Source organism: Canis lupus, chromosome 13 (assembly GCF_048164855.1).
Source record: "Canis lupus baileyi chromosome 13, mCanLup2.hap1, whole genome shotgun sequence".
In the NCBI taxonomy this organism is placed as follows: domain Eukaryota; kingdom Metazoa; phylum Chordata; class Mammalia; order Carnivora; family Canidae; genus Canis; species Canis lupus.
In genome coordinates, this window is record NC_132850.1 from 62,029,494 (window position 1) to 62,051,784 (window position 22,291).

General features: G+C 39.7%; 1 long non-coding RNA gene across 3 annotated transcripts in view; it reads right to left on the reverse strand.

Moving 5' to 3' along the window:
- Positions 1-2,179: 2,179 nt before the first annotated feature.
- The window catches only part of LOC140602269 (uncharacterized), a 32,034-nt gene continuing 11,922 nt past the window's right edge, over positions 2,180-22,291 (reverse strand). For 2 of the 3 annotated variants that reach the window (XR_012005239.1, XR_012005238.1), the window contains 6 exons: positions 12,061-12,168; positions 11,683-11,868; positions 10,983-11,110; positions 9,635-9,685; positions 5,993-6,141; positions 2,180-3,141 (listed from right to left, as the gene is read on the reverse strand). This is a non-coding gene — a long non-coding RNA (uncharacterized lncRNA). The remainder of the gene's footprint in view (positions 3,142-5,992; positions 6,142-9,634; positions 9,686-10,982; positions 11,111-11,682; positions 11,869-12,060; positions 12,169-22,291) is intronic. The other variant, XR_012005240.1, reaches the window with a different exon arrangement.

Genomic DNA, 22,291 nt, shown 5'->3' on the forward strand with positions numbered 1-22,291 from the left:
GAAGGGTAACCGAGGCAAGAGAACACAGTTTATAACCAATCTGGTAGCCTGTGCACAGTGGAAGGTCGTGCTGTGACGTTTCAAATACATTTCTGAGGACTATGTCAGACCCCTAAGTGACCACAAGTTAAAACTGAAGATTGGATATGGCTTTAAAGCCCAAAAGAATGCTCTAGGAAACTCTTTTAAAGTACCCATGCCTGGCTCTCATCCCGGGACATTGTGATTTAATTGGACCAGGATGGGGCCCAATCGTTAGATTTCCTTAAAGAGCTCCCAGATATTAACAATGTGCAAGTTTCCAGTGCGCAGCTAAGCCATGGCACCCTTGCTTTATGCCTAGAAAAGCAGGAGAAAAACCACACACCAAGTCAGGGTACGCCCTGATCTGTAAGGACGTGTCTGCTGCTGTTTGGAAAAGACCCACGAAGTCCTTAGTGGCCCTGGCTCTGCCACTTGATGAGATGTATCAGCCTCGGAGATGCTGGCCTCTACGTCTCTCTACCAACTACCTCATCGATCAGGAATCCTTCCCTACAGCTATACAGGTTGGGATCTTCAACGTGGCCCCCCTTTGGTGAGGATATACGTACCCTGACACGCCCGGGCCATGTATTCCCTCTTAGAGCATCCAACAATAGGGGAGGCTGGAGAAAACTCAAACTTGAAGAAATCTTGTTGAAGGGATGGATGCCACAGGGATCATTATGACACTAATGGCCTTTCAAGAGGATAAATCTTTTCTAATTTGGCCTTAAATTCTCTTTTGAATCAGCATTAAATAGTTCCTTCTGTATCTAAAATTTGATATTCGCCCATAGTGAGGGGGAGGCTACAGTTTTTAAATTGACGCAATTTCTTTGATAAAGTAAAGGCTGTCAAAATTATACGGAGAAGCCCTAAGGCAGGAGGAAAGAGACTTTCCGTCTCCGTGGTAAATAAAGTCCTTGACAGAGTGTGAGCGAGAGAGGAGCGTGGTCCAGCTGGCGATCTCCTGATAGTCATTCTTTGGCCTGACGGAAGAAGGATTACGGATGGAGACACGTAATTAGCTTTCATCACCGTGTCATGATGGAACCCTCCCCTCTGTGGGACTAGCCTTATGGAAAAGATTATTATACCCACGGCCATTCCATAAATGGGCTGCATTATGCAACCCATGATAAAAAACGTTTGACATTCCATGAAGCCTAAATTTAAAAAGCACAGCATATGAATTATGATTCAAATGGGAAAGCAGCCTCCTGGGAAGAGACCAGCCTCGTCCATGACAAGCCATCCAGGCTTCGCAATTCTTCTGTGTTCCAAGTTTCAATGGGCTGGAAAATAGGAAGCGGTGAATGATTAACTTGTAGGCAAAGTCTACAACTCCATGTGAGAATTAGAATCCATACTGGATAGGACTCAGTATTTCCCCAAATAGTATCTGCCTTTCAGTGTAGTGGGGCAAAAGTATAAAACGTGGTCCTGATAGTTCTGTGTTTTGATCTCATATTTTCAAATAGGTAACTGGGAGCAATTTAAATATCTCTGATCTTGCCTCTTATCACCTGTAAACAATAGGATTCTATTCATTCATTTGTTCATTCAAGAAATACACATTATTGCCTATTACACACTTAAGCACCTGGCTAGGCACTAAAGATAAAGACATAATACGTGGAGCTTGTCCTCAAACACTGTATAGCCTAGACAATTAGGTAAATAAATGTGAACTATTCTGTTCTGAAAGTGCAACAGTAGAAATGTATAAAACAGAAAATGAAAGTATTAACGTGGCCCAGGAAGGGGGGAGGGGAGGAGTCTCAGCATAGACTTAGAGGAAGAAATTATTGCGCAACGTCATGAAGATATAGGCCTGCATTAGTTTATGATTCTGTGATTTTAAAATTGAAAATAAAATAGTTCAGGGGCACCTGGGTGGCTCAGTGGTTGAGCATCTGCCTTTGGCTCAGGTTGTGATGCCGGGTCCTGGGATCAGACCCCGTATCAGTCTCCCTGCAGAAAGCCTGCTTCCCCTTCTGCCTATGTCTCTGCCCCTCTCTCTGTGTCTCCCATGAGTAAATAAATAAAAATCTTAAAAAAAAAAACCAATAAAGCAGTTCAATAATAAATGGGTTTATATGGGTCAATTGCTGTCTCTGCATAAATTGCAAGAGTTTTCCCATAAGTCCTATAGATCTTTGAGTCCTGCAGAGCACCACAGAATAACATCCACTTCTGTAGTGTAGCGCCAGGCCCCGTCCTGGAAAGCACCACGGTACCACAGTCCCTCGATTCAACTGTCCCTGCCTACCACATGCGTGGCTCTGTTTGACATACTGGGCAGATGAGAGTGAATAAGATATGGTTGTGCCTTTAATGAGTGTGATAGGCAGCTGGGGGAAAATATTTGTAAACATATTTTATATAAAAATAAAGGGATTACAAAGTAATGAGCACCATAATGGGAGTTTGTAAAAGTTGCTTAAGGGAACACAGAAAAAGGAGGCACTTAATTTTGACAGGGGGTAAGGGTTTTAGAAGAAGAATAATACCATCAGTTGTCTTTATTGTCTTATACATCATCCAGGGATTCCCATGATTTACCCCTCAATCCCATAGGGTCAATATTATGACTCCTTTTACAGATGAAAAAACTGGGGCTCAGAGAAATCAGAAATCTAGCCCCAAATTACAATTATTCTTTACTAAGGTGAGTTCACTATACAGGTCTGCCTGAGACCAAAATCCGCATGTACAGCCGTAAACTTGATACTGCTTCCCCAAGACAGGCTTACCATGGAAGGGGTTTCATTAGTTTCCTAGGGCTGCTATAACGAAGGACCACAAAATGGATGGATTAAAACAACAGAAATCCGTTTTCTCGAAGTTCTGGAGGCTACAAGTCCAAAATCAATGTGCTGTTGGCATGGCCATCCTCCAGGGGATGATCTTTCCTTTCCCTTCCCGATTTGGTGATGCCAGCTGTTCCTGGGCTTGTGGAAGCACAATGCTGATCTCTGCCTCCTCACCCATGTGGCCTTCTGCATGTCTCTGTGTCTTCTCTCTTTTCGTCTCTTATAAGGACACTGGCCATTGGATTTGTGGCCCATCCTAATTGGGGATGATCTCACCTTGAGATCTTTGCCTTAATCACATCTGTAAAAGTGTAATTTCTCTAAATAAGGTCACATTCATAGATACCTATGGGTTAGGTCTTAGATATAACTTTTGGAAGATGGCAATTCAACTCAACCACTGGAGTGCTGCTTTAATAGCATTTTTAGAACAATTTGGAGTTTGTCAGAGTGGGAGAGAGTATCCCAAACAAAAATTACAATAGGTTCAAGGACCAGACAAGTAAGAGAATGCCACACAAGGAGACCACATATATTTTGTTATGCTGGGAACACCAAAATAAAAATAAACAACAAAAAGCATGTGCTGAGAAATGAGGTGCAAAAACTAGAGAGAGAAGATAAGAGGAATCTTTGCCCACAGGGCTGTAGTCTAACCTTGGAGTCATCCAATACTTTTTATATAAGGAAAGAACATAATTATGCATATAATACAAGTCACTCTAGTGCCAACATGAGGCAGCATTTTAGGATAGGAATTTGTGGGCAGGAAGATCCATTAGGCAGCATCTGGCATCACCCAGATGAAAGAGACCATTTAAATGGAAAAGGGGTAATGAAATCAAGTGATAATTAGGGATAGATTTGACCAGACTTGATCCTCTGTTGGATGTGGGATTAAAGGAGAAGAGTTGCTGAAGAGGACTTCCAGGTTTCAGCATGAGCCACTGGGTTGACCGTTCCCCTCACCAAAAAAGGGAAACCAAGAACAGGTACAATTTCACAAGGAAGGATAATGAATTTTGTTGTGGACATGCTGACTTTGAGAGCCTAAAGTATAAACAGGTGAGCGAGGCAGTTGAACATACAGAGAGGGCTGCGGGTTAGTTTTGCGGGGTGTGATCCTATTACTTCCTCTAGGGTGTGAGCTCTTCAGGGGCCAGGTCTTATTCATATGTACATCCCTAGCAGCTGTCAATGACCTAGCTGATAGCAGGTGACATAATGTCTGTTGAATCAATTTGAATATAATTCCTATTAGCTCGGTATCAAAGAAATGATAACAGGAGCTTATGAGCACCCATATATTGATTTTTTTTTAATGTAAGAGTGAAGTATTTGGTGGGTTTTTTCCCATGCAGTTCTTTCATTATTTTCTCCATCCTGAGAGAAGAACTGACTTTTCAGACTACTGAGTTTAGACAAAGAACTGGGCCTACACAGCTATTTCTGTGACTGGCCTTCCCGCCGGAGCACACTGCTCTGCTTCTCTACACCACCCAGGGACAGGGCCCCGGGGCGCACAGACGGGAGGGTAAGGAGCCAGCTCTAACGGAAAGAGCTAGCTGTCTTAGTCTGAGAATAGAACTTGGCGACCTATTGCTTCTGTCTACCTAAGCCCTGGTCTAAAAGTTTCATCAGTGGTAACACGAATGTTTTGAACTCCATCTGTTGGACTCCTGTTTCTTTTTTAAAGATTTCTATTTATTTATTTGAAAGACGAGTGTGCATGAGTGGGGGTGGGAGCAGAGGGAAGAGAGGGAAGCAGGCTCCCCATTGAGCAGGGAGCCGGAGACCCAGGGCTCCAGCCCAGGACCCCAGGATCACGACCTGAGCCAAAGGCAGATGCTTAGCTGCCTGAACCACTCAGGTGCCCCTCCGTCGGCCTGACTCCTGATTCAGTTTGGGATTTCTACAATCCCAACAGGGACTTTCATGGACCTTATGCTTCCTAACTGAAGCAAAATTGCCTTGTTCCTTATGCAAGGCCTTCAAGGGCTCCCCTTTCAGCATAGTTTTTATTTGACCTAACTGAAAATATTATTTGAATTACCAAGTCACTATGTATATTCACCATGAAAAACATACTGAAATTACAGACAAACCAATACATGTATTTTAAAAAATCATCTATAATATACCAGAAAAGCTACTGTTTTTTGATGACCTCCGTTCTAATCTTTTGTTTCTTTACATACAAAAATAAGGTCATACCCTAAGACTATTTTATAAGAAGTTATGAAATGGGGGGTGCCTGGGTGGCTCAGTTAGTTAAGCCTCTAACTCTTGGTTTTGGCTCATCATGATTTCAGGGTTGTGAGATTGAGCCCCATATCTGGATCCATGTTCAGTGGGGAGTCTGCTTCCCTTCTCCCTCTCCTTCTGCTCCTCCTCCACTCACCCACACTCTCTTTCTCTGAAATAAATCTTAAAAAAAAATTATGAGATGGAGTTTCACATCATAAGATATGCTTCTGTATCATTTTACATGATTTAATATTACTTCTCTGTATCAATTAACAGCAACTTACGACTTGTGATGTGTACTGGGTGTTGTATGGAAATGTTAAATCATTATATTGTACACCTGAAACTAATATTACACGGTATGTTCGCTAATGAGAATTTAAACTAAAACTAAAAAAAAAAAAGAAATTTAAATAAACAGCTTACTTCATCAATTTCTTGCTTTAAGGCATTTAGAACTATTTCCAATTCTATACTATTTTAAGCACTATTTTGAATAACATTCTCATAAGCTTGGTCATTGTGCATATTTATAAAATTTGCTTACAATACATTTTAAAATTAGAATTTTTTTAAGGTTTTGAGATATTTTGCCAGTAAGATTTTCTACCAACACATGTAAATGAACATGTTCACTGTCATTATTTAAAAGATCTGACGATATAATAGGTATGCTAGCATTTCCATTTGACCTTCCAGATCCACACTGTCCAGATCCACTACTGCCCTCCTGTTCTATGACCCAGGGGCTAGCCCCTGAGGATCAGATCAACCAATTACCTTGCCCCTGGCTTCTGGTTGGGTGTGGCCAGCGGAGAACAGCAGGGTGCTGGAATGCTATCTGAAAAAGAATGTAGTGATTCCCCAGCTCCCTCCGTGCCAGCAGGGAGACAGTAGCTACATACCTGTTTTGTTGAGTGTCCCTTTCTTGCAGCCACAACTTTCCCATGGTTCCAGTAAAAATGCCTTCATTGTTCCATCAGGCCAAAGATGGTAATGATTTCCCATAATTGCTATTAGCATTCCCTATTGGTTAGCTTAAGCTACCCACAACCTTTAAAAAAAAAAAATTATTTATTTATTTATTTATTTATTTATTTATTTATTTAAGACTGAAAGAGAGAGCAGGCACTTGTACTAGAGGGACAGAGGGGGAGGGGGAGGAGGAGGGAGAGGGACAAGCAGACTTCTTGCTGAGCGAGCAACCTGGGGCTTGATCACACAACCTGAGACCATGACCTGAGCAGGTCACTTAACCAACTGAGCCATCCAGGCGTCCGAGCTACCCGCAACTTTAAAACAGCCCCTTCATCAAACATACCTCAAAGGTCACTTGCTTCCTGCCAGCACTCTGACCAAAATATGGATAGACACAAATTTATAAACATAGAACTGACCCAGGGTGGTCTATATGAAATGCCTATGAATCCTATGAATTAAAAATAACAAAGTAAACAGTTTTCACCCACCCTTCATACTGCAATATGCTTGGCTCCAAAAATAGCTTTTTCTACTAACAGGTTGGTTTGGGTCACACACACAAAAAAATCAAGTTACTTTTAAAATGTTTAAAGAAGTATTAGTTTTCTCATAAGAAAATAAAAAATGAGGGGACCCTGGGGTGGCTCAGTCAGTTAAGTGTCTTCCCTGGCTCAGGTCATGATCTCGGGGTTCTAGGATCCAGCCCCAAGTAGGGTACCCTGCCCAGTGGGGAGTCTACTTCTCCCTCTTCCTCTACCCACCACCCCTCCTCACTTGCACTCTCTCTCTCAAATAAATAAAATCTTTTTTAAAAAGAAAAAACATTGAGATAGTTTCCAATACTTTAAAACATTGTCAGTTATATATTTTTACCATTTTATAAAATCGAGATAATAGCTGATTTTAAACAAATATTCAAAAAATATTTATCCAACAGGTACATGGAAAGATGCTCAACATCACTAGTCACCAGGGATATGCAAATCAAAACCACAATGAGATACCACCTGACACCTGTTAGAATGGCTACATCAGAAAGACAAGAAATAACAAGTGTTAGTGAGTGAGGTTGTAGAGCAAAGGGAATACTTGTGCACTATTTGTGGGAATTTAAATGGGTGCAGCCAGCATAGAAAATATTATGGAGGTTCCTCAAAAAAATTTAAAATAGAGCTACCATATAATGCAGCAATTCCACTTTTTGGCATTTATCCAAAGAAACAAAATACGAATTTGAAAAAAATATATAAGTACCCCTATGGTTATTGCATAGGGGTTTATCGCATATTGGTTATTTACAACAGCCAAGATATGGAAACAACCTATCTGCTCATCCATAGATGAACAGAAAGAGAAAATACACAATGAAATATTATTCAGCCATAAAAAAAGAATGAAATCTTGCCATTTGTGGCAACATAGATGGACCTCAGGGGCATTATACCAAGTGAAATAAATCAGACACAGAAAAAGTAATACCGTAAAACCCAAAAGACAAAAAACACAAGCTCATAGATACAGAGAACAGATTGGTGGTTGCCAAAGGCAGGGGGCAGGGAGTGGGCTATAGAGGCAAAGGAGGTCACAAAGTATAAATTTCCAAGTATAAAATAAGTCAGAGCACCTAGGTGGCTCAGTCAGTCAGGCATCTGCCTTCAGCTCAGGTCATGATCCCGGGATCCTGGGATCAAGCTCTGCAGTGGGCTCCTCGCTTGGTGGGAGTTCTGCTTCTCCCCCTCCCTCTACCTGCCACATTCTCTCATTCTCTCTCTCTCTCTCTTAAATAAATAAATAAAATCTTTAAAAAATAATAATAAAATAAAATAAGTCAAGTGGATGCAATATACAGCATGGTGACTATAGTTAATAATGTATTACGTCTTTAGAATTGTGAGAAGGGCATCTTAAAAATCTTCATCACAAGAAAAAAAATTGGGGACTATGTAGTGACATAGACTAGACTGGACTTATGTGGTGATTATTTTGATATACACAATATCAAACCATTGTACACCTGAAACTAACATAATTGTTGTATGTCAATTATACCTCAACTTAAAAAGTTTAAATATAAGTTATGAAAATGTGCACTGGAATAGCAGCCAGAATTCATGTACAATTATCAGTTGGGCCATTCTGTCTTTACTGCATAAAAAGTTAATATATTCAAAAACGTCCCAGACTTGGCAGTCTTTTTAATTTTGTGGTCCTGTCAAGTGTTTGTCTGCTAAGATTTCTCTAAGATACAACACATTGCCAGTGTTGGTGATCTGCTGCCTTTTTCAAACGTAGGCTCCAGAATAATCTCCATTGCTCCTTCATCCAGGAGCCACCTTCTAATGCTAACAATCACAAAACAATGTCACTGAGCATAATCCCAAAGCCTCTGCGCCCCATAGCACTACGTGGCTGAGAATGACTGATGTCAACTGAAAAGTACCTGGCATCATGCTGGGATGATTACTAGCTAAGTTTGCTCACCAGACTGTGCCTCTGCAGTACCGCTATTTCTAGAGCAACTTAAGGCATATTATTCTAAAATTAGTGCATATTTATTTTAAAGGTCATTAATTTTGCTGCTATATTCCAATAAAGAGGAAAGTAACAACAGAAACTGGAAGTTAGATGTATCATCATGCTTATAAAAAGCCCATTATAACAACATCTCAAAGCTGTATAGGCTGGCAAGTATACAAGTTCTAACACCAGCAGGAATAGATATAAACACCTTACCTTTTTCTTTAAAAAATAAAAATATTTTATTTATTTATTTGAGAGAAACAGAGCATGAGCAAGGGGGAGGAGGCAGAGGGAGAGGGAGAAGCAGGCTCCCCACTGAACAGGGAGCCTAATGCAGGGCTAGATCCCAGGACCCTGAGATCATGACCTGAGCCAAAACTAGACGCTTAACCACACAAATGCTTAACCCATTGAGCCACCTAGGTGCCCCTAAACACCTTTTTCTTGATGGTAACTATGATATATATAAATAGAGTCACTGTCATTGCAGTTCAGAGTTTAGTTAGGCCAAAAAAATGGTATCTAGTCCATGCCTAAAAATGGAGAGGGATTTTTTTTTTCTGTTTTATCTTGAAATTATTTAACTGTTCTAGATTGTCCTAAAAGGCCCTAGACAACAAAAGTACAATAGGTGCCATTACAGAGGCATTAAGGAAGTTAATGATTGGGTATAATTATACACACATATCAGATCTTGAAGAGTTTACACAGAAAGCTTAAATTATGGTGTATAAGCTGCCAAAATAATATTTTGAACAATAGTTTTAACTTAACTTTAATTAAACTTAGACTTTAATTCCAATTTATGTTTCTGCCTGAAACGTCATTGGAGTTCTGAGCTGGCTTTTAAGTCTTCAGGCATGTATGTGAACCGGAGAGAACTAGATATCATTGAATGGCCCACTGACCCTTTAGCAAATTCTTGTCCTGTGCGTCCCTCATGAAGCATGATAGCCTGTAAGATGAACTTTCACTTCAATTCAGTTTGAAATGCTACTATTCTTGAGTGGAGTCTCAGTATAGTTTCAAACTGTTGAAACACATACCCATCACTTTCGTCTCTGGAGTACTTGAAATGCCAGAGGAGACGTTGAGAACTAAAACAAAAAAATGACAACAACAACAACAACAACAGTTAAGTGTAAAAAGGCTACTGGGTACAATCTCCACCTTCAAGTTCCTGCCAGAGTAAATATATGTAGAATTACAGGAAAATGAGCTTTACTTATCATCTTTAACAAAACACAATGTTTAACCAATTTTGTGGAATGACAAGTAGTTTGGAGCATTGTAAGTAATTAAATGCCACAGGAGGCTAATTCCTGTGATGACAGAACTCAAAGTAGGAGGAAATTCAGACAAAAATGTAACCTCTTCCTATGAGCTTTAACCCACTTGCTTTCCACATTAGAGATGGATCACATCCAACAGACATTAGTATTTCAAATACTGTTAAATGAACTTACAGGTGCTAGAGTATCACCAATGATACTATTCTCTTGATGGAAAAGAAACAAGTGGAAGCTTGGAAGAAATTAAATTGGCCTTAATAGCAAGAGCTCAATTCATATCAATAAATTTTAACTAAGATCCTCCTGTATGTAAAACAAAGATAAGACATAAACCTCGTATTACTTACAACCTGGTTAGAGGATACACATTTATAAATGACCATAGAGACAAAATAAAGAATGAAAATGAAGAGTAAAGATAATTACCATTGAGAGATGCTAAATACCACAAAGGTTCAAAGGAAAGAAAATATACCTTGTTGAGAGCAACAGAGAACTTCAAGGAAGAAGATAGGCTTTCAGAGGGAAAATATGTCCATAAGACAGGGCAGGTGAGAATTTCAGGAGACAATGGAAACATGAGCAAAAATATGGGAGAAGAATATCTGTTGCATACAGAGGGCACTGCTAGATTTCAATGCAGGACCGTTAAATGTGGGACAAATACTTGGAAGACTGTGTTGGGTTAAGATTTTTAGATTTCATTTGTAGGCAATACGGAGACATAAAAATTGCATGTGCAGAAAAAGTGTCACAGACAAAGTTATGATTCATATCTCAGCAATAGGCAGGCATAGGAATAATTGGTGTGGGAAGTAACAAGAGCGGGGAAGACCAAAGTAGCCGCCATAGTTCAGGTGAGAGGCATCTAATTAAACCCAATACTTCAGCCAAGATGGTGGTGACAATTGTTGAAGAGCTCAGTCACTGCACAAGAAGTCAATAGATCTAATCCTACGAAAACAAGTCTTTTGCTAGAACATCATAGTAAGCAGTCAACGTGTTGTAATATTCTCAGAAACAGAATCCATCAAGGCATGTCATCACAGCTCATTATGATAAAATTCAAATAGTAAGGTTCAAGGATTTCCAGGAGACTGACCTCGAGTAATGCAGCATCACCATGAATAGGTGGTTTTGACATCTCCTCTCATTACTGTGGGCTCTGGATAGAAACATTATACTGAGTGGCTTGGAATTGGGCCAAGGCACTATGCTTCATGATGGCAGCTGAGACCAAAAAATGCTGGTTTTAATATTTAACCCGATGTTTATTCTTTCAACATTTTAAACAATTTTATTTCTTTTTTGTTTATCTAGAAAGTGATGCAGTGATAACTGATCACTACACTGTTGGAATCTTCCTTATTTTCCAAAGCTGGCTCCTTCTGCTGACACAAATGCCTTTCGTCAGCAAATAGCCTGAATCTAAATAAGATAAATAGGTGTCCTCTGGGGCTTATAGCAGAGAAGCCTCTGGGCATCACTGAATACACTCAATTAGGAGGTGTCATTCCCAGGTGGCGACAGTGACAAGGAATTAAATCCTAAGAAAGTGCAATCCAGGCGCTTGAATTTCGGGTGACTAATTTGGTTGACTCCACTTGCAAAGTTTGACCGGCCACTGCAGGTGAAAGGATTTGACTGAACATAGATCAAAAATCTCCCCAGAGCTGAGTGACCTTGTTAAGCAACTTTGCTACATCTTTTATGCAGTGAGTTATGCTCAGCAAAGCATGGATATTTTCCATTAACCTCTGAGGCAACAACAAATTTATCCATTTCCTTTCCCTTTTACTCACCTCATTCGACTCCTTCAGCAAAATGTCCCTCACTTCTCCCATTTGCCAGCTTGTCATGTGGGCCATGAAAACTAAGTTCCCAAGTAAGAGAGCTGTCTATACCACATCTATAAGGTTCTTGAGTTTTATATTGGGTTCCTGGCGTTCCGACTTCTCCAAAAGAATCCCAAATATAATTTAAGGAACCTAGAGATGAGGGGGATTAAAGAGTACATACACATATCATGATGAGCATGGACTAAGGTACAGAAGTGTTGAATTACTGTATTGTATACCTGAAACTAATTTAACACTGTATATTAACTATACCGGAATTAAAATTAAAACCTTAATAACAAAAAAAAAAAGTATCTAGAGAAATGGAGAGCACCCTCTTACCTTCCACTATTTTATAACTGAATATATGTGTCAAGCTGGATCAAATCAGTCCAAACATAGTCACTCTAGGCCTAACGTGTCAGGCCCCGTGCTGGGCAAATCACAGTCCTTGAAGAAAAAGAGAAAGTGGCTTGTAGAACAGGTTTTGAAGTCTGATAGACCTGGCCCTCCATCCCACCTCCAACTTTCTCTGTGGTTTTGATAAAATCATTTTCTCTAGGCCTCAGATTCTGTATCTGTAAAATGGGGATAATAATAACCCCTAGGGTTCATGAATATCAGATGATATTAGTGAAATGCTTGGTTTTGTTTGTGCAAATAGTGGAGATGCCCAAACGTTAGCTGCTTGGTGTTGCAGAACTTACTTGGTCTTTCTTTGGTTGGATTTGGTTTGGTTTGGTTTTACTTTGTTTTAGAAAATCACTGTTGGGATCCCTGGGTGGCGCAGTGGTTTGGTGCCTGCCTTTGGCCCAGGGCGCGATCCTGGAGACCCGGGATCGAATCCCACGTCGGGCTCCCAGTGCATGGAGCCTGCTTCTCCCTCTGCCTATGTCTCTGCCTCTCTCTCTCTCTCTGTGTGTGACTATCATAAATAAATAAAGAATTTAAAAAAAAAAAAAAAAGAAAATCACTGTTGAGGGGAGAGGAGTGGAGCAAATTAAACCAATAACTATAAGCTAATGTCCAGACAATCACATCAATGGACAGAAAGCTCTCCTTTTTCAGTAAATATTTAGTCATTTTGGAGCTAACATCTTAAATGAAATATAAGAGGATTTTTTTTTATCTTAATACCATAAGATGTGTTTCATGTGTGGACATAAATAACAAAAGCCCTTAAACACAACTTGATTCATAAGACAACAAAAGGGGAATGTTTTGAAACACAATTCAGTTCCCTTCCACGGGATTAGCACCTTGCATGGCATAATCAGTCCAGGGCAAGCTTGGGTCAGACTGGCTCAGCTACTACTGCCTTACAAGAAAGCCCTGAACATGCTGTTCTGTTGAGTGTGCTGACAACAGTCATGCCTGGAATTGTTGCTATGCTACCAAAAAGACTGCAAGCTCTTGACATTCCCACGACAATCTATGCAATATGCACAAAAGTCTGTTGGCGTTTCTATCAGAACCCTCAACAGCCAAACAACTATTTGGGAAATGTCTGATTATTTTTATAACCTAGACCTTAGAAAATACATAATCCACAAATGGCAAGCATAATCAGAGGTTGCAGGAGAATTAAGAAATGTTAAACATCTTGTTAGATTCAGTCTTTTGAATTAGTCTCAAGAGTACTGGTCCACGGTGCCATGTCACACCACCAAAGGGTCAAATCAAGTGAAGACTAGAGCAAGAAGATAGAAGCCATTAGAAAACAGTGACCCAAAGAATCTACAATTGTCATAGACCCAACATATGCTAAGTGCTTGATGATTCTCCTGGCTTCGCCTGAAAGAACATTCATACTTGTGTGATAAAGGTCACCAAGGTGATCATACTCCAAGCCATACTTTCACTCCCAAACCAGGCCCTAGGTCCACCTGTGAAAGGCTTCCCTGGAGGCCTGCCCTATCACATGCCATATCATACAAAAATCTAGTTTAACATAAATAAAAAAGAAAAAAAGCAAAGGGATTTGACTCTGTTGGATGTCTGGTCCTTTAGGATTTTCTGAATGCAGAATTTTGAGCTAGCAATGAGGGATTTCTCTTTTAACTTAGATTCAACTTTTTATTCTCCCTTCCTTGATCTGATAGACTGTGTTCAGACATTAAGCCTCGTGGGCTTATTCCCAATGGGCTTCTAGATCTAGCCTATGTGATTTCTATTGCTTGCTGCTTTTATTTTCTCTGTGAATTTTCCATTGACATTAATTAAACTCCCTTTAGTGTGATGAGCTTCTCAGTATCTGATCTAAAGCCTTTCACACATAAAAAATAACAAGTTAGAAAGAAAGCAGTTCAACCATAAAAGAGATGTGGAATCTGTTCTAGTTGCTACATTATAAAAAGGTCAGCCTTTTAAATGGTCAAGTTAAATAGGATGAATGTGGGTTAAACCATCCCTCTGTGAGAGTTCACGAACCCATCCACAGGCCTGCAAATGCCTGGAAAGGACCTACAAGGCTTCCTTTCTCTGCGGTGTAGGCTATATTTTAGCAGTTGAACCTGCTTTGAACACGTAGAGTACTGGGGCTCTCATAGTCAACACAGAATCAAATGGAACCCAAACAAAACTACATTTTAGAAATTAAAGAGCAGAAAGTCCATAGTGATAGTCCAGGAGCACATATCAAGGGAAAGACTTCAAAAAGGCTTTTTAATACTGATAACTTTTATTTTTTTAATAATGGGCTTGGATCATGTTATTTTTATTTTGTTTTTAAATGTGACATGACAGTCAAAAAAGGCATAGGTCCCCCAGGATAGTGACACACTCAGAAGCACCTTAGGACTTTTACTGCTAACTACAACATACACAATTTCTCTCTGTAGCATTCTTGGCTAATCATGTCTCCTAGGACTTGAAGTAGAACCATAACTCCACCAGTCATATCACATTTTCTTCCATGAAGTTAGCTGCACCAGCAATTTCTCCAAGGAGCATTTACAATAAAGATGATGTCTTCCAAGCAAAGAAATATCTTATTACTAGCCAGGACTCCATTCCCTGAACCTTGTGAAAGCTGAGAGGACCCTATCTGCTCTGTCCACTTTAATCCAAGAACTGCCCCAAAATGAAAGCCCGCTTCAATGCTATTTTCTGCCTCTTTTCCCCTTACCTCTAAGCTCATTTTGGCACATCCTCACAAGCTACAATGACCTGGTCTCGTTCTAATACCCCAAACCCACAGGAAACTCCTGTAAAAGAGAAAAAACTCATAAGAGGGATATTCATATACACAGAGAGAAAAAAATTCTGTCTCTGAATAGAGAACTCAGAAATGGACCCTCAACTCCATGGGCAACTAATCTTCAACAAAGCAGGAAAGAATATCCACTGGAAAAAAAGTTTCTTCAATAAATGGTGCTGGGAAAATTGGACAGCCATGTGCAGAAGAATGAAACTGGACCGTTCTCTAACACCATACACAAAGATAAACTCAAAATGGATGAAAGACCTAAATGTGAGGCAGGAATCCATCAAAATCATAGAGGAGAACACAGGCAACAACCTTTTTTGACCTCAGCAGCAACAACTTCTTGGAAGACACGTCTCTAAAGGAAAGAAAAACAAAAGCAAAAATGAACTCTTGGGACTTCATCAAGATAAAAAGCTTCTGCACAGTAAACAAAACAGTCAATAAAACTAAAAGACAACCTACAGAATGGGAGAAGATATTTGCAAATGACACATCAGACAAAGGACTGGTATCCAAGATCTATAAAGAACTTACCAAACTCAACACCCAAGAAACAAACAATCCAATCATGAAATGGGCAGAAGATATGAACAGACATTTATTCAAAGAAGACATACACATGGCCAACAGGCACATGAGAAAATGCTCCGCATCACTTGCCATCAGGGAAATACAGACCAAACCACAATGAGATCCCACCTCACACCAGTGAGAATGGTGAAAATCAACAAGAGAGGAAGCAACAAACGTTGGTAAGGATGTGGAGAAAGGGGAACCCTCTTGCACTGTTGGTGGGAATGTGAACTGGTGCAGCCATTCTGGGAAACTGTGTGGAGGTTCCTCAAAAAGTTAAAAATAGACCTGCCCTACGACCCAGCAATTTTACTGCTGGGGATTTACCCTAAAGATACTGATGCAGTGAAACACCAGGACACCTGCTCCCCAATGTCCATAGCAGCAATGACCACAATAGCCAAACTGTGGAAAGAGTCAAGATGTCCTTCAACAGATGAATGGATAGACAAGATGTGATATGTATATTACTCAGCCATCAGAGAGGATGACTACCTACTATTTACATTTATGTGAATAGAAATGGAGAGCATTATGCTGAGTGAAATAAGTCAATCAGAGAAGGACAGTCATCATATGGTTTCACTCATCGGCGGAATATAAGAAATAGTGCAGAGGACCACAAGGGAAGGACAGGAAACTGGATGGGAAATAATCAGAGGTAAACAAACCATGAATGAGACTCTTAACTCTGGGAAACAAACAGAGGGTTGCTGAAGGGGAGATGGGTGGGAAGGCCAGGTGACTAGATGATGGGGATCAAGGAAGGCATGTGATGTGATGAGCATTGGGTGTTAGACACAACTGATGAATTACTGAAAACTACATCAGAAGCTAATGATATATACTATATACTGGCAAATTGAATTTAAATTAAAAATTAAATTCATCTCTTCATAACCCCCCTAAAGAACTTTTACTATCTGAGTATCTGACCCAACAGACAACTGAGAACAACCTTCATTATTCTGTAAGGGTCATGTGTGGTGGTTTAGAATGTGCCAGAAGGGTTTTCACACAGTGCTTTGTATAAGAATTGTCTGGGAAATGGAGTAAAACCCAGGAAACAGATACACACACACACACACACACACACACACACACACACACACGGCGGGGGGGAGGAATCTACACATTAAGTGCCTTTGTAATTTCTGACGTACTGTCTCACAGACTACATGGGGAACCATCATTTATAATAAGAGACAACATCATCTCTGTACAGTGACTGACTTGAATAACAGCAAAGAGAATTTTTTTTAATAAAAGAAGTAAAACAGTTAATAGAACCAAACAGCAAAATAGCAAAAATATTCACAATCATCAGGGAGAAAAGAGTTAGTTTAGAGAAAAGGAACAAAAGAAGGTATCATGAGAGGTTTGGGGCCACACAGCATAAAGGAGAAGTTCAAGTGTCTGCATACATTATACCTTATTTTCTTGAAATTTCACAGGACTTCCTAGTTTTTCCCCAAATATGTTGCAAGTCAAATAATTTTTCTCAGCCATCTACCTGGGATGGAAAAAACTCCCATGTTCATTTTTTCTGTAGCACAAGAATCCAAGAACACTTAAATTCCAGGAACCACTAAGACTATCTTTCATTTCCCATGTACTGGCCGCCTAAATGCAAATTTAACCACAGCAAAAAAACCACAGAAGTCTCACCATCCCATATGAATGCCTTGCTCTAACCCTTAGGGATTTTCTCCAATTCTGAAAGGCAAGAAAAAATTCTATACTAACCACTAACAATATAGATTATTATTTGCCTCTTAAAAAAGAACAGCTGAAAACAACTGAGACCCTCCTAGTCAGCACTGGAGGAGTTTGGAACCAAAATAACCAGGATGCATTTTAAAAATAACTTGCAACACAGCTAACTTATATTTTAACAATGAGGAGTAGCCCAAAAGTATATATAAAAAATGCCAGCCTCACCAAGAAGCTAGTAACGAATTTTTCGTGAGGCCTATATAGTAAATAATTTATACAAAGAATTCAAAAATAACCACAAATATTGTATGTATCCTTTAATACATTAAATACCTATCATTATGGGGATCCCTGGGTGGCTCAGTGGTTTAGCACCTGCCTTCCGCCCAGGGCGTGATCCTGGAGTGCTGGGATCGAGTCCCACATCAGGCTCCCTGCATGGAGCCTGCTTCTCTCTCTCTCTCTCTCTCTCTCTCTGTGTGTGTGTCTCATGAATAAACAAATAAAATATTTTAAAAAATACCTATCATTATGAACAGTTTTGAAATACCTCTTCCATTAGCACAAGCACTACATACCACTTGATAAAAATTTGCCTTCCGGTTAGCCAGTTTGCCAAGAAACAGTAACACAGGTCTTCCTCACTTAATAGACATGTTGCTAGGGAGTTGTAACCACAATTCAATTATAGCAAATCAAATTTAAAGTTGCAAGAGCTTTTCATTATACATCTTAGAGATGTAGTCAAATGAAACTTCATAGCATTAACACTTCCTTCTTCTCTACTTCCCGCCCAGCAGTGCTTTCAACTGAGTACACAGAGGAGTAAATACAGTAGTAAAGTGGAAGTCGCTAAGTTAGTAATATCCAAGATCTGGGGAGGATGAGGATGAGGAGACCAGACAAGAGGATGAATCCAAGAGCTGAGAAACAAAATGAGTAATAGGCCCTGGAATCCACAAACAGGCATATCTGTCTTTTGTATGTGCACTGTCAGAGGGGCATTAATTAGAAGACTTCTTAAGAGAAAAAAGGAGGAGGAGGAGGATGTGAGGAGAGAAGGGGGAGAAGGAAGAGAAGAAGGAGAAGGAGGAGGAGGTAAAGGGGAGAAGGAGGAGGAGGAGAAGGAGGAAAAGGAGGAGGACAAGGAGGAGGACAAGGAGGAGGAGGTAAAGGGGAGAAGGAGGAGGAGAAAAAGGGGAGAAGGAGGAGGAGAACAGTTCTTAGGCTCTAATCTACACACCAGAGTGAGGATGTGACCAGCGGTCATCCTCAGAATCCCTATTAACCGAATTTCCATACCATAACCAAGTTAACAACCATCACTTCTGCTTCTTAGTATGTTTGGAACCCAATTCGCTCATACAAATCTTTTTTTTTTCCCCCTTAGAAGTGTTTAGTCTTTGGGTTCTCTTATGGTTTAAGTGTTATTGATTTGACATCTATCAGAGGACATTTCAGGAAGCAAAACAGAGCATTAACTAACGAAGATACAAATCTAAGTAGAATACATACCCTAACTTTCCCCTCCTCTTTAGCCCCTAAGCCCTGTGACTTTTGTCATCCACAAGCTAAAATAGTGAAGTATTAATAAAAATTGTTGTTTGTAAATAAGAAAAACGAGCCTGGTTGTAATTGTTTGCTATTATGGTCACACAGTGAAAATAGAGGCAGAGCTATTCACCTGATGCTTTTATAAGAACCAAATGAAATAGGAGGAACATTGCAATCACAGAAATGGTGGCTTGCCTTTTGTTTATTCACGATCATGGTAAAAACACACAGATTCATTGTAGTCAGTGGACTATGTTCTTGACCTTTAAGCAGGAATCCACAAACGGAAGCTTGTTTCTCAATTTTGTACAGCAAAGAAATTTTAATAAAAACATCATTTGTATGTAAAATATTTGAAACCTACGTCTATTTCCCCAAGAATAAAAAAATGCCAACACTCCTCCCCTGTGCTCATTGATGGCTTAATCTGGATGGCAACTTGCAAAATAACTACTAATTGGGGAGAATCTACAAAGAAATCCAAACCTGAATCTTTTGTGGAATTAAAGGTAGTGTTTATTTTTAAGAACACGTCTGTTCCTATGACTTAAAGGAAGAATTCCTTTGTACTGAGAAATTATTTAAATGGGTGAATGCAAGAAGTCATTCGTAGAGGAGACAAGACTGTGGAAACACAGGACCCGACTGGTGAGGTCCTACAATAGTGAGGGCATCACAACAGTAGTATCTTGGTCTAAAGTGATAGTGATCATGATTGAGAACGTTGGAAAGAATGTATTTTGGAGTTAGAACCAAGAACTGTTCTGATGGATATATTGGACAAGAAGAAAAGAGATGAATCTAATCTTAGAGGAAAGGCTTTCAGCATTTCACTACTGTGTGGCATCAGCTGTAGGTTTGTCATATATGGCCCTTATTACTTTGAGGGAAGCTCCTTCTGTCCCCAGGATGTTCAGCATTTTTATCACAAAAGCATATTGAATTTTGTCAAATTCTTTTTCTGCATCTATTGAGGTGATCATAGGATTTTTTTTACCCTTATTTTGTTAATTGTACTGTATCACAATTTGCAGATGTTGAAACATCCTTGAACAAATCCCAACTGATTGTGCTGAATGATTCTCTTATTTTTTTTATTTTTTTAAAGATTTTATTGATTCATGAGAGACACAGAGAGAGAGAGGCAGAGACCCAGGCAGAGGGAGAAGCAGGCTCCATGCAGGGAGCCTGACGTGGGACTCGATCCCAGGTCTCCAGGATCAGGCCCTGGGCTGAAGGCGGCGCTAAGCCACTGAGCCATCCGGGCTGCCCTGAATGATTCTTTTAATATATTGTTCAGTTCAGTTTGCTAGTAACTTGTTGAGGGTTTTTGTACCTATGTTCAATCGGGGATATCGGCCTATAGTTTTCTTTTCTCGCAATGTCCTTTCCTGGCTTCGGTAACATGGTAATGCAGGCATCATAAAGTGAGTTTGAGAGTGTTTCCTCCTCTTCTATTTTTTGGAAGAATTTGAGAAAGATGGGTATTCATTCTTCTTTAAATATTTGATAGAATTCACCAGTGAAACCATCAGGTCCTGGGGTTTTCTTTGTTAGGAGGTTTATGATTACTGATCTGATCTCCTTACCAATGATTAATCTGTTCAGACTTTCTATTTCCTCATGATTCAGTCTTGGTATATTGTGTGCTTCTAGGAATTTATCCAGTTTGTTAGCATATAATTGTTCACAGTAGTCTCTTAGGATGCTTTGTATTTCTGTGGTATCAATCGTAACGTCTCTTCTTTGATTTATAATTTTGTTTATTTGAGTCCTCTTTTTTTCTTGGTAAGTCTACCTAACAGTTTGTTTTATTTATAGTTAAAAAAAACCAGCTCTTAGGGTCCTGGGTGGCTCAGTCAGTTAAGAATCCAACTCTTGATTTTGGCTCAGGTCATGATCTCAAGGTCATGAGACTGAGCCCCAGATGGGCTCCACACTGGGTATGGAACCTGCTTAAGATTCTCTCTGTCCCTCTCCTTCTACATTTCCTATCTACTCCCTGCTTATGCGCATGTGCTTTCTCTCTAAAACAAACAAACAAGCAAACAAAACCCAGAAAAACAACAAGGGGTGCCCGGGTGGCTCAGTTAGTTAAATGTTCAACTCTTGATTTCAGCTGAGGTCATGATCTTGCAGTCCTGAGATCAAGCCCCAAGTTGGGCTCTGCCCTCAGATTCTCTCTCCCTCTTCCTTGCCCTCTGTCCCTCACCCCACATGCATGTGCATGCTTTCCCTTTTAAATAAATAAATAAATAAATAAATAAATAAATAAATAAATAAATAAATAAATAACTTTTTTAAAGTGGCAAATTTAAAAGGAAAACAGTTTTTAGTTTCTTTTATTTTTTTTCTATTTTAGTCTCTTTTCATTTATTTTTCTCTCTGATCTTTGTTATTTGCTTCTTTCTAGAACTTTGGGCTTAGTTTGTTCTTCTTTTTCTGGTTCTTTGAGGTGTGAAGTTAGCTTCTTTATTTGAGATCTTTCCTTTTCCTTAACGTAGGCATTTATCACTATAAAGTTTCCTGTTAGACCTGCTTTTACTGCATCCCATAAGCTGTGGTATGTTGTATTTCTACTTTCATTTGCATCAAGACAGTATCTTTTGGGTCAGTTCCAGTGGCTTAGCGGTTTAGTGCTGCCTTCAGCCCAGAGTGTGATCCTGGAGACCTGGGATCGAGTCCCACATCGGGCTCCCTGCATGGAGTCTGCTTCTCCCTCTGCCTGTGTCTCTGCCTCTCTCTCTCTCTATCTCTAATAAATCAATAGAATCTTTAAAAAAACAAAAAAAGATAGTACCTTTTGATTTCTTTTTTGACTCATTGGTTATTCAGGTGCATTTGCTTAATCTTCACATATTTGTGAATTTTCCAGTTTCTTATAATTGATTTCTAGCTCCATACCATTGTGGTCAGAAAAGACGCTTGATATGATTTCAATCTTCTTAAATTTACGCAGGCTTGTTTTGTTGCCTAACATTCTCCTAAAGAAGAATTTATACTCTGTCGCTGTTGGATGGAATGTTCTGTAAATGTCTGTTAAGTCCATCTGATCTAACATGTAGCTTAAAGCCAATTTTTTCTTATCGACTTTCTGTCTGGATGATCTATCCATTGTTGAAAGTGGGGTCTTGAAGTTCTCTGCTATTATATTGCTACCTATTTCTCCCTTCAGGTCCATTAATATTTGTTTTATACATTTAGGTACTCCTATGTTGAATGCAGAAATATTTACAGCTGTTATATCCTTTTGATGAATTGACGTCTTTATCATTACATAAAGACAATCTTTGTCTCTTGTTACAGCCTTTGGCTTAAGGTCTATTTCTTTTCCTGATGTAGGCACAGATACCTCTGCTTTTCTTTTGGTTTCCATTTGCATGGAATACTTTTTTCATCTCTTCACTTTCAGTCTCTATGTGTCCTTAAAGCTGGAGTGAGGGGATCCCTGTGTGGCGCAGCGGTTTAGCGCCTGCCTTTGGCCCAAGGCGCGATCCTGGAGACCCGGGATCGAATCCCACA